We start from the raw sequence: 13537 nt of genomic DNA on the forward strand, positions 1-13537 counted from the left end.
ACACATAATAAATAGGGTCAATGTGTCGAAGTCAACAATATTTCAATCCTTCGGTAATTATAGGATCATCAGCAGGACATTATAATGCATGCCTGGACTGTAGCACACAATGCTAACAAAAGATCTGCTAGAACAAGGGGAGGGGGAAAGGGAAAACAATGAGAGAAAAAAGAAAGAAAAAACATAAAAGGCTAATAGGATCTTTTTAATGTGGCAAAATAACCATGCACAAAGAGTCTATACGTGAAGTGTCAATTGATCTCCAGGTGCAGAAGTGGGAGCCAGTTCATGACACTATTGATTAGAAGGCAGTATAAAATTGCCTAGGGCCTTTCCATCTATCATGCACTGGTGCAAGCCAACCAACACAAAAATCACAAGGGTTTTACACCTACCCGAGAAAGCAAAATTGCACCAATACCACAAACAGGTAGAACAATATTAACAAAGGGCTAGAAGCTAATCATGGATCTACAGTGAAAATTATAAAAACGGATCAATCACAATGATAAGCAAGTAACTACTGAAAAATAGCCAAACTATGGGCCAGGTAGTTTACCTCAGGGTAACAGCCTCTAAACAACATCAAGGGTGGGGAAGAATTGTACAATAGTGCCACGTTGCAGTGAAAACATAGAATATTAAAAAAAAGGGCAACATAAATTTAACTACTATTCGTGTAGGTACAAGGCCATAGTACAGGAAGACAGGGAGGCCCTATCCCATATGTACAACTTGAATCTCCCAGCTGGGAGTGGTGGCACAATCAAGGGAATTGAGCCTGTTCTGGACCTACATACAAAATGCAATACAATTTAAAATACAATCACTGAGTGCCAAATAAGGACTACTTATACCAAGGAAGTCTGAGAGGGGAAAAGAAATGATAAGATCTTACCATGGTGCCTGAGGAGAAGAATTAATACCACATCAAGCTGAAAGTTGATTAATTAAATGCACAGGTTGGGCCTTCCAGGGTGGAGAAGACAGACCTTTCTTCAGCCTCCTCAGTCACGGCAATCGCCCAGTACACACTGAAGTTAAATCAAAAGTGCTCAGGAAAACTGGTAGCCTTTAGCCTATCAACAAACTTATCAGCTCACGTGATAGAGAATGTGTCTGTCTTGGTGACTGAGCTGAGTCCCCTGTAGTTAATACAGGAGAGGTGCCTAGTGGGGCCAGCTTTGATACGAGTACCACTGGGCTCGACCAGACACTTTTGGAGAGCTCAAAAACCCCTTTTTCTAGCTTCTTAGAGACTTCTGCGTTGATGCTGGCCCTCACCTTATCAGATAGTATGTACATCTTATTTTTGACATGTAGGCTGTCCCCAGTGTCAATGTCATGGTTTCACAGGTGTACAAGGCAAGGGGGGGGGGGGGAAATAGGGAGGCAAACTGTTCCAGTAACTGGTGACAGACTCTCTGCTGCTCTAGGTCAGGGAATGGGAAAAGTTGATATCCTCCACTGACCCATCCTTCTCCTCCAATTCTAGGAGGTCAGGAAGAAGTTCACTCTCCTCCTTCTTATCATCTCTCACCAGCAGTGTTTAAGCAGTTGAGAAGGAGTAGCCTTAAGGGGTTTCTGGGGTTCTTGAGGTCCACCAGGTAGGAGACTTCCCCTTCCTCTCTACCTCCTCAGAGGGCCCAGTCCAGTGATTCTGTGGTGCCATGGGCTCCACTGACTCCTTCACTCACACATTCTTTCCAGGCTGGAATAACACCAAGGTTGTTGCTTGGTCATACCATTGCTTCATTACACCTTGCTAAGCCTCCAAGTTCTAAGAAGCCTTCTTCCAGAACTTAGCCATCTGGTCTCTGAGGGATAGCATGTAGCTTGCCACATCCTGGGCAGGTCCTCTAGGACCCAGAAGTATATTCAAGTAGGGGGCACGTGACCCATCCAGGGTACCAATACGCTGTTGTTGATTGTCACAGGGGAAGCCCCAAGGTCTCCACGGCCCCAACCAGCTTTCCGCATCCAGTGGGAGTCAGCATTGCTCCTGCCCACGTGAAGCAGCTAATAATACTGTTCAATGTGGGTGAAGGCAATATTTAGATCAATTTCTTGCCCACATCACTGCGGGCAGGGAAACAGATTTAAAGTCCACTCCCAGCACATGGGAATATTTTGCACCTCCCGCGCCTAGAACAGATTTGGTACTTCCTCTTGCTTTGTGGGAGATTTAAAAACGCTTCTACCAAGAGAGAGCAAACACAGGTTTTCCTGCCCACACCGCTATGGGCAGGGAAACAACTTTGTCCCAGGGATAGGAAGCCTTGGACATAGATGATGAGCTGGTCCCGATGTGGGTCCCTAGGATGATTAATGGCTCAGGGACAGTGTGACCCCCTCCCCATTTTGTGAATTTTCAGGCCCAGGTGTAGGCTCTCCGGGGACTTAGAGACTCAGGGAGGGGGGCCTCCTGTCTCATAAAAATCAATGTTTGGGGGTGTGCTACCTGGGACTTCATGAGGCATAAGAACGGGGCCATATTGCCCCCTCCATGTGAATAAAAAGAGCGGCCTCAAGGTGGGCTATTGAAACCTTTAATGGCTCAGGGAGAGGCACTGTGTGAGCCCACCCTTCAAAATTATTTAAGGTCCTGGGGGTGGCCTCACCGGTGCCTTTGGAGTCTCAAGGAGGGAGATCACACAGCCCTTCCAATTATAAACAGCCTCAGCGGTAGGTTCCCTGGGGCTTTTAATAAGTAAATATGCCCCTGGCACCCTTTTATTTTGATCTTTTTTTCTTTTTTTTTCTTTTTTGGCCTGGTAGGGTCCCTCTGCTCCCCCCATTGGGCCTAGGGGGTCAGGGCATTCCTACCATGGCCTCATATATCTTTTTTATTTAGAACTTCAAGACAGGGGACTAAATACTTGAGTCCTGTAATGGCTGCCAGCAAAATGTTTCTCATGGCTAATCAGAGTGCTGTCTCTTACTGTTGTCTGCCTCCTGCAGGAGCTTAATGGGCAAAGGGAGTTAAAGGTCCTTCGGCCAATCAGAACACTCTATTTTTAAATTGACACTCCTGCAAGAGTCTTGAAGACTCTTGTGAGCTCAACTGCCAAAATATACAATTATTTTTTACCCTTAATTGCTCAAAACAATATAGTGTATTTACACCAAATAAGAACATTTACAATCTGCAGACCAAGATCTAGATCCCTGATGAATTTGCTGTCATTTCGTTCAGCAGTTTTTTTATGTAGTCCATCTTAAAGAAGTCTATTGAAAATGCATGAGGATTTTGCTTCTTGGGGGATTCCCCTTTGTTCTCTTCCAATAAGCTGAGGTGGGCAAATTTGTTTTTTTTCAAATTTTTGTGAAGTTTTGTCAGACAAGACCAAAGTTATTAGCAAACCTGCCTAGGGAGGGCCAGTATCCCATATATATATATATATAGTCGCCACTGGGTATATTTAGAGCCTAGTTTCCATGGGAAGAGTGCTTTTTGGTTTGCCTATAATTTTGGCACTGCTTCATGTAGCTTCCCGAAATTTTCAAAAGTTATACTTTGCTAAAAGTGGACCACCACCTCCCCGAGGCTATACTGATTCATGAGCGGGGGCCTCGCAGCCCCCCTGCTTCCCCGAGGACCACCACTTCTGGGACAAATATTTAAAAAAACAAAAGGGGGACCATTTAGAACTCCCTGCACCCCGGTGACCACTGATTAGGGGTTGGCCAGCTCGGCCCTATGGCTAACTGCCACAGTGCGCAGCAGTGGTTGGATTAGCATACAGTAATAAAAAACACTATACATTGAAAAAACATAGAAATTCAAGGAAAAAAGCAAAGGTTACAGGGACATTATAGCCAGGAAATTTAATTTGAAAAAAAACATAAAAATTCCTTAAAAAATCAGAGGTTACAAGGACGTTATAGTTAGGCTCACATTGTAAAAATTCAAAACCTTGGAAATTTGCCAGTTATAGTTATCGTTATCTCAACTAACTTTGACAGCAGCTCCGTGCTTGATGAAGCATTTTATCTCTGTCCCCTGCACCAATTCAGTGGACAGAGATTGAAGCTCTGCTGTTTGAGAACAGGACCTGCTTTACAGGTCAAACTGAGGAGTGTTTGCTGTGGCTTGGCTGCAGTGCTACAGCCAAGCCACAGCAAAAAGCTGTGTCCTGGGGTGAGCATGGTGGGACATAGCCGGAGCCGGCCTTGGGGGGGGGTGGCAGTCCCCAGGGCCATCAGTGGTTCTTCTCCAACAAGGACTTAGCCCCGGGAAGGTGATGGTCCCGGGGGCACGGGTGTCCCATAGGTACCCCCTTTTTTTTTTTAGACATTTGTGCCAGAGGTGGTGGTCTCTGGGGCAATGGGGGGCTATGGGTCCCTGCAAATAAATAGTTTTTTGTCCCGGGGATGGTTGTCTTGGGGTGCGAGGGCATCATGCGGACCCCCACTATAAATAACATGAAGCCCCCCCCAGGGTAGTGCCCCCTGCATTTATAAAATTGAAAGCCCTGGGGAGGTAATGGTCCCCAGGCCTCACCACTTACTTAAAAACTTTTTTGCCCCGGGGGTGGTGGTCTCTGAGGCAAGGGGAGTGGCTGTACCCTTGCTCTTAGTTGGACATACACCCCGGAGAGGTGGCTGACTTAGAGGCTAATTAAAGCACATGGAGGGGGGCCTCGTGTGCCCCTCCCCTCTATGATGCCCCCGGGACCTGCCCCTACTGGGGTCAATTTTTTTAAAAACATGGGAAACTGTGTTTTTTTAATACATTGGAAAACTTTATGGATCTGCAGATTTTTTCAATATTAAAAAAAATAATGCTTTTTAGCCCTGGCAGAGTCCCTCAGGGACCCCAGCACAATGGCTAAGGGGTCAGAGTGACTCTACTCTGGTCCCTTTTCTTTTTTATTGTCTTTATTTTTGGGACTCGGCTTCCTTGTTGAAGTGTTGTAAGCCAATCAGATATCAGCATGGGGACAGTTGGATCCATGGGGAAACAGCCTTTACCGTGAGGGCCGAACCATGCACTGCACTTACAACACTGTCATTGCATTGATTGCGTCTTTACCATGCATTCTTTTACCATACATGTTTTTATAAAAACATGGCTTAGGGAAAGCTGCATTGGACTTTAAAGTTCAAACCTTTCCCTACTGTGGCATAGACTGGACTTGGAATAGTAAATTATTCTGCTCCAAAGTCCAGTGCTTTCACTAAGGCATGTCGCTGTAATGAAATGCATGGTAAAGGACTGTGTGTTAAAGACGCATGCATTGTAATCACTGCTGAGTAAAGGCATGCGTTCTTCGGACATACAACCATCCCTGGATGATTTCTCCAAAACTCCTGAACGGATTCACACCAAATCACAGAACGTAGCTTTGTGCCAAATTTGGTGTAATTCCGTTCAGTGGTTCCAGATGTAGGCTTGTCTAAAGATCCTATGGAAAAATGAATGGGGGAAACGCATTTTGGGAACCCCCTTTTTCTTGCCCCCCACTTGACAGATCACCCCAAAACTTTCAAGACAGAAGCTCAATTTAGCAAAGTCAAATTTTTGAAAATGTTGTGAAGATTCGGCAAGCGGCACCAACGTTATAGGCAAAACAAGATGCTCTTTCTAAAGAAACTTTGTCCTACTATAACTACCTAGTAGGGACTGCCACTAGGTAATATATGTATGTATATATATATATATATATATATATATATATATATATATATATATATATATATATATATATGTATATATATATATTTATACTGTTGTCATTAGAAGCGCTAAATGAGTGCTATTCATTTTAATCTTTGTTAGTTCCTCCACATTCTGAGGTGAGATACTGGACTCCTGAGTTAGATAACTGCATGATGTTTACTGAACACATGCTCTGAGGACACACTGGCCACTGGATATGCTAGACACTTCATGGCCACTCTGCTAAGCTCCTTCCTTGAATTCCAAATTTTTTATGGGTCTTAATCCAGGTACACCTCAGTTGAGTCATCCATTTAGATATAGACCATCCTCTAAATTCTCATTGTTGGTGTCATTTGATGTCATTACCGTTGCTGTACCTGTGCACTTGATCTTGACTCTGTAATATGAAACCAACCCATTGCAGAAGTTAGCAGTGAACATTAATATGTTATTGTTTTGGGTTTAGTAGCTGTCAATGGTGTTGGTTGTTGCTCCAAAGACTGCGAGCTAACAGCACCACCCTCTTTGGAGATGGAATGCTGCATTCAGAAGTTCTACCCTACCCTCAAAATAGCAGGCATTCTTCTTTCTTCTTGATTGGACACTTTTACTGTCAATTGAAGTTTTGTGAGAAAGACATCCACTCCTGGTCAAGGAATGAAATTGCCAGAGCACTGGGATTGGCTCATTGTACTCTCCTTCTTGTTGAATTCACGTCATAATTTCAACAAGAAGTAGAATTTATATCTGGTACTCAATTATCCCCCAGTTTCCATCTTCATTGTCATGGCTTTGGCAGTTGCCTTCTCTCGCCTTAGGATTTCAGAATCATTGATAGACTTGTACTGCTCAAACAAGCTTGCAGCATGTATTAGGTTGAGTTCCAAAGTGTTTGCATCCTTTGTGGCTGCTTTAACAGGTAGGTGATTAACATGCTAAATGATTCTCAACTGCTTCCAGGTCTTGAATGCATGACTAAAATGAGTGCATATTCTGTGATAGGTGACCAGTATGTTGCTGACTATGTTTTCTTTTTTTAGGAACGTCCTGTGCAATTAGATTGATGAAGTGTGCTAGACACAGGATTCTGAAACATACACTTTCAACAATACCTTTGACTATATTATTCCACTGTCAGTGGCAACTAATCCAATAATTAGAACTCTGGTTTACGTCATTTCTTCTTAGCGAGTATCTAAACTGTTGCATCAAGCTGCAAGTTCCAAAAAATACCATCAGCAGTGATACCAGCTGCTAGTTTTTAGTTAATTCCTTGGATAGCAATCCAGTGTGCAGTGATGCACATGAAATCTGTTTGTTGACAACTGGTCCACATGTCTTTTGTTAGGTGGATGCACTAAACAGTGCTGTGCTTCATTGCATTGCAAACCAATTGCAGCACTTCATGACGCAACACTGGCACAGCAAGTCTAGCTGGGAACCTTCCATTTAGGGCAAAGGGCCTCCACAGATTCTAGAAATGCCACACAACAAAAAGGGAGGCAGTCAAGTGCTAATATTTTAGCCAGCTTTCTGTTGTACAACACAGATTTTTCCATGGTAAACATTGCCTGAACAGTAAGCTGCATTTTTTTTGTTTATACTATCAGAAGTGGCCTACAGATCCTCCCACCAGGAAGGCTGCCTGCTTGCTTTGGGATGACAGTTTCTGGATCCCACTGTCTTTTGAGCTATGCAGAGACTGCTGCAGGTGATTATTGCTTACTATGGGGCAGAGTCACAGGGCTGCTTTGAATAGTGCTGCTGCTGGCATCCTGGTCTTCCTCATCACCACCTTCTTCTATCACTTCAGCAGCTTCTTTTTTCTCACCACCAGAAGCCTTGTTTTTAAGGTGCTCTTCCCACATAAATGTATGTTGTATTTTCAGATTGCGCAGTTGGTCTCTAGTGTTCATAATACTCACCAGGTATACCAAGATGAACTTTCTTGTGGCAAATGGTAGTATTCTGCAATGTGCTTTGTATGAGGGCTATGTATAAGGAAGTCCCAAACTGGGGAAGATTGCTTTTTGCCAGTGTTGAAAAGTGGATTCTTGGTAAGGGCAACACTTAGCAATAGGCCACAAACCATCAGTATGTCCAGTCAAGGTTTCAATACATTAATACTGGCTTAACCATTGGTACTTTGGCAATGAGCAGCTGGGCTTAACTTAGGAGACAGGTGTGTAAAACATTTAGGGGGTCATTACAACATTGGTGGTAAAAGCCGCTTTCCGCCGTGCAGAAGACCGCCAACACACCGTCATTATGTCACTGGAAGTATTGCAGGATCACCGTGTTCCTGTTGTCTATGTCCTCTTCTTCTGCTTCCTCGTCTTCACTGTCCACAGCCTCCACAGCTGCCACAACACCTCCATCTGGACCATCCTCCTGCAGAAAAGGCACCCTGTCGTCGCAAAGCCAAGTTGTGAGGCATACAGCAGGCCACGATGATCTGGCACACCTTCTTTGGTGAGTAGAATAGAGAACCACCTGTCATATGGAGGCACCGGAACCTGGCCTTCAGGAGGCCAAAGGTCCGCTCTATAATCCTCCTAGTTCGCCCATGGGCCACATTGTAGCGTTCCTCTGCCCTTGTCCTGGGATTCCTCACTGGGGTCAGTAGCCATGACAGGTTGGAGTAACCAGAGTCACCTGCAAATGGCGAGGGACAACTGTTAGACACACACTAACTCATAGGGACATCCTCAGACCCAGACACCTATTCACACTGTATTGGGTCCATGTCCTCACCTAATAGCCACACACGGTGCCTCTGGAGTTGCCCATCACATAAGGGATACTGCTATTCCTCAAAATGTAAGCATCATGCACTGAGCCAGGGAATTTGTCATTCACATGGGAGATGTACTGGTCGGCCAAACACACCATCTGCACATTCATTGAATGGTAACTCTTCCGGTTTCTGTACACCTGTTCACTCCTGCGGGGGGGGGACCAAGGCCACATGTGTCCCATCAATGGCACCTATGATGTTGGGGATATGTCCCAGGGCATAGAAATCACCTTTCACTGTAGACAAATCCTCCACCTGAGGGAAAACGATGTAGCTCTGCATGTGTTTCAGCAGGGCAGACAACACTCTGGACAACACTTTGGAAAACATAGGCTGGGACATCCCTGATGCTATGGCCACTGTAGTTTGAAAAGACCTACTTGATAGGAAATGAGGTACTGACAGCACCTGCACTTGAGGGGGGATTCCTGTGGGAATGCGGATAGATGACATCAGGTCTGACTCCAAGTGGGCACACAGTTCCTGGATTGTGGCACAATCAAGTCTATAGGTGATGATCACATGTCACTCCTCCATTGTCGACAGGTCCACCAGCGGTCTGTACACCGGAGGATGCCGCCATCTCCTCACAGGCCCCAGCGGACGGTGCCTATGGAGGAGAACAGCGATCAGAGAGTCAACCAACTCTGAGGTACGTAAGCACAGCTTACTCTGAAAATATTAGCAAATCGACATATGCCTGAATGAGTGTTTAGGCAAGGCCTAGATATGTGTGTCCAAAATAATGCCATGTGGCCCCCTGAAATGGCGGCTGCTTGACCTGTAATGTGGGACAAGGGGATATGAGGTAACTGCGCTGGCATTGTACACCGTCGCAGTAGGCGGTTCAAGACCGCGGCACAATCCTGCATTGGTTGACATTGGACGCTATGGGTCCCAGGAGCCAATGACGATGTACACGCGGATGTGACCACCATTTTCTGTCCGTTCAATCACTTGATACCTGATCTTCGACAGGAGAGGACCTACACTGCAAGTGCTGCTGTGACCTCAGTCTGTAAGAGACAATGGCTCGTGTGTCTGGGGAAAGGGCCCCTGCCTTCAGCACGGAGGAGTTGGAGAAACTTGTGGATGGGGTCCTCCCCCAGTACACGCTACTCTACGGTCCTCCAGACAAACAGGTAAGTACACTGTGAGCATGCTGTATGGGCAATGCCTGTGTGGAGTGGTGTGGATGAAAGATAGGGTGGGGTGAGAATGAGGCATGCATGAAACGACGGTGACTGCATGTGCGTCATGGCAATGGTAGGGATGCGGGCCAATGACTGTGACGGTGCGGACGGTAATAACTCCTCTTTTTCCCTTGTACTATTCCTGTAGGTCAGCGCCCACCAGAAGAAGGACATTTGGCATGCCATCGCCAAGGAAGTCCGGACTCTAGGGGTCTACCACAGACGGAGCACCCACTGCCGGAAAAGATGGGAGGACATTCGCCGCTGGAGCAAGAAGACAGCGGAGAACCGCTGCCCAGGACACCGCCGCCACCAGCCCCGCTGGCCAGGACAGCGCCGCCAGCAGAACCGCTGCCCAGGACACCGCCGCCACCAGCCCTGCTGGCCAGGACACCGCCGCCAGCAGAACCGCTGGCCAGGACACTGCTACCAGCAGTACTGCTACCCAGGACACCGCCGCCACCAGCCCCGCTGACCAGGACACCGCCGCCAGCAGAACCGCTGCCCAGGACACCGCCGCCACCAGCCCCGCTGGCCAGGACACCGCCGCCAGCAGAACCGCTGCCCAGGACACCGCCCCCACCAGCCCCGCTGGCCAGGACACCGCCGCCAACAGAACCGCTGCCCAGGACACCACCGCCACCAGCCCTGCTGTCCAGGACACCGCCGCCAGCAGAACCGCTGCCCAGGACACCGCCGCCACCAGAACCGCTGCCCAGGACACCGCCCCCACCAGCCCTGCTGCCCAAGACTCCGCCGCCAGCAGAACCGCTGCCCAGGACACCGCCGACACCAGCCCCGCTGGCCAGGACACCGCCGCCAGCAGCACCACAGGCCAGTGAGCGCCAATGATTCCGACGCTACTGAGGCCGCCACGGGCAGGATGAAGCACTCTGGGCACAGAGCCCCCTACATAACCAGTGGAGTATCACATCCACTGCCTCTGTCCTTGGCAGGATGAAGCACTCTGGGCACAAAGCCCCCTCCAGAACCAGTGGAGAAAGACATCCACTACCTCAGTCCTTGGCAGGATGAAACACTCTGGGCACAAAGCCCCCTCCAGAACCAGTGGAGAAAGACATCCACTACCTCTGTCCTTTGCAGGATGATGCTCTCTGGGCACAAAGCCCCCTCCAGAAACCAGTGGAGACTGTTATCCACTTGAGAGACTGTGGCTTTGCACTCCCCAGGATTGAAGAATGGGCAAACCACCCACTGTAGAGACTTGAGAGACTGTGGCTTTGCACTCCCCAGGATTGAACAGAGGGCAAACCACCCACTGGAGAGACTTGAGAGACTGTGGCTTTGCACTCCCCTGGATTGAACGGTGGGGAAACCCCCCACTGTAGAGACTTGAGAGACTGTGGCTTTGCACTCCCAAAGATTGAACAGTGGGCATGGAGCCCCCTCGTGGATCTGGTGTCGTGCACTCATCCGGCTGAGGTGCCCCCCCTCCCTTCCCCCTGAGGTGCCTGTTTTATTTCTGTCTGATGCCCAGTAGTGCTCTCTCCGTCTTGTTCGGGTATTGAGTGTGGGCCTCGCCCATGCCTTTTGGGCCCAGTAGTCCACGGACTATGATAGTGGAATCCCTTGGACTTGTATTCTTGGTGTATATATTTGTTTCTAGTGTCAATATCTTTATTTATGTACATATATTTTTGCTTCATGTCTTTGAATATATTACAATCATTTGACTCATTTCCTTTTGTCCTTGCATTCTTCCAGGGGGGTTGGGGGGTGTAACTGTAATGTATCATGATGTATTAGTGTGCGTGTTGTCGTGGGTGAGGGTGGGGGGGGGGTGTTGCATATTGCGTGTGTGTGTCACTGTTTTTCCCTCCCCCCCCCCTGTGTCGTAGGTGCAGTACTCACTGTGGTCTTCGCCACCGGCGTTCGTGCCCTGGTAGAGGAGCAGGAAGATAAAGGCTGGAAGAATCTGAAGTTCCGGTTCCATGGCGTCCTGGTTCCTCGTGGGATGTGTAGAGGTGAGCGTTTCCCCTTCGAAGTCCTGTTTCCACCGTGTTTTTGTTCGCAGTGAATCTGCCCCGGAAAAGGTGGCGGTTTGGACTGTTGTAATTCTGTGGGCAGTACATTGTCCTCCGCCTGTCTGTTGGTGGCTACCGCCGCGGTGTTTGTTTGTACCGCCTTGGCGGTCGGAGTGTTAAAGTGGCTGTCTATGTTGGCGGTTTCCACCACAGTCGTAATTCAATTTTTTTCCGCCGGCCTGTTGGCGGTTTTACCACCGCTTTAACACCGACCACCAGGTTTGTAATGACCACCTTAATATCAACAAAACAGTAAGTAGGTAAAACACAAAGCACAATTAAAATCCAACACCAATGTTTAAAAATAGATTATATTTTTATCTTTAAATTGACACTAAAATGACAAGAATCTAATAAAGGGAAATGGAGATAAGAAACTGTTAAGATAAAGGCCCTCATTATGACATTGCCGGCAAATCCTGCTAACCGCCACGCTGACGGCCTCCAACATGCCACCACATTGGCGAATATCCGTTCGCCATATTATGACACACACTCACCAATCCGACAAAATACAGCCACATACACAAATCCGCCAGCCCAAAGATCAGTCATAAAGTGACAGTCCCAACACCCATACCATTACTCCAACAGGGACGACATCAGGAAGAGGTGGAATGACCTATGGGGGAAGGCACGTTCCATTGCAGCAAGGCATCTGCTCGCACACAGAGGACTGGTAGTGGACCCCACCTCCTCCCCCACAGCTCACAGCATGGGAGGAGCAAGTCTTGGCATTACTGCATCCTGAGGGACTCACTGGAGTAGCCGGAGGACTGGACACTGGTAAGTCAATATTTACTACTTATCACCCACAATACATGCATGCCATCACACCCCCTCACTCCCATCACTCCACTCCATCCCACACACTGCACCAACACATATGACTAACCCCAATGACAAACCCTGCATGCCATACCAATGCATGGACATCCCTCCCAGCCCTGCATGGACATCCATCACAAAAGCATGCACAGCATAGGGGAACTAACAGTCTCACAATACATCACCATACACAAGCAAAAGGTGGCAGGGCAGCCCCAACAATAGAGGGGAAGCCAGGGATGTGCAATATGTCACACCCATGAAGCATAATACATCACAGGTACCCCAGCCAATGTCAGCGGAGAGGAGGTGCCACGACTATCCAGTCCCCCAACAGAAGATGCCCCCGGTGATAACAGTAACTCTGGACTTCAGGATCTGGATGACATACCTGGCCCATCAGGGACCTCTGGACAGCCGGTCACCCAAGCACAATCACAGTCCACAACAGAACCTCCCCCATCAGGATCCAACACAACAGCACCACACCACCCACTCCGCGTCCCCATACCTTGGTCCCCAGGACACCTCAATCAGCAGTGTGCCCACCTGTACAGGGACCCCAGTCAACACCTCACCCCAAGACAATCAGGGACCTGGGGTCAGTGGCAGTGGGCACACCGTTCAGGAGACATAGGCACAGGCCAACAGGGACACTGGAAGGACTGCTGTGCGCCAGGGGAAGGACAGGACCGGGGAAGCACTCTCTGAGATCCTAGGAGCCTACCAACATTCCCAGGACATGATGGGCCAGATCCTTGACAACGAGCAGAAGGACATGCGGCTGCAGGAGGGACAGTATCAGGGGACCAGGGAGAACACCACCCTGATCTCCATAGCAGGGGTGCTGGCAGACATGGCCAACATCATGAGGGAGGCAACAGCACACCAGTGGGTCCCTTCCACTAGCTAGTCCATTGACCAGCCCTCCACTTCTGCTGCAGCTGTGATTGTGGCCCTGTCCAGTCAATAGGTGAGGATAATGTGCCTGTCCTCCAGTGTAGCCAAG

The sequence above is a fragment of the Pleurodeles waltl genome, chromosome 4_2 (assembly GCF_031143425.1).
Source record: "Pleurodeles waltl isolate 20211129_DDA chromosome 4_2, aPleWal1.hap1.20221129, whole genome shotgun sequence".
Taxonomy (NCBI): domain Eukaryota; kingdom Metazoa; phylum Chordata; class Amphibia; order Caudata; family Salamandridae; genus Pleurodeles; species Pleurodeles waltl.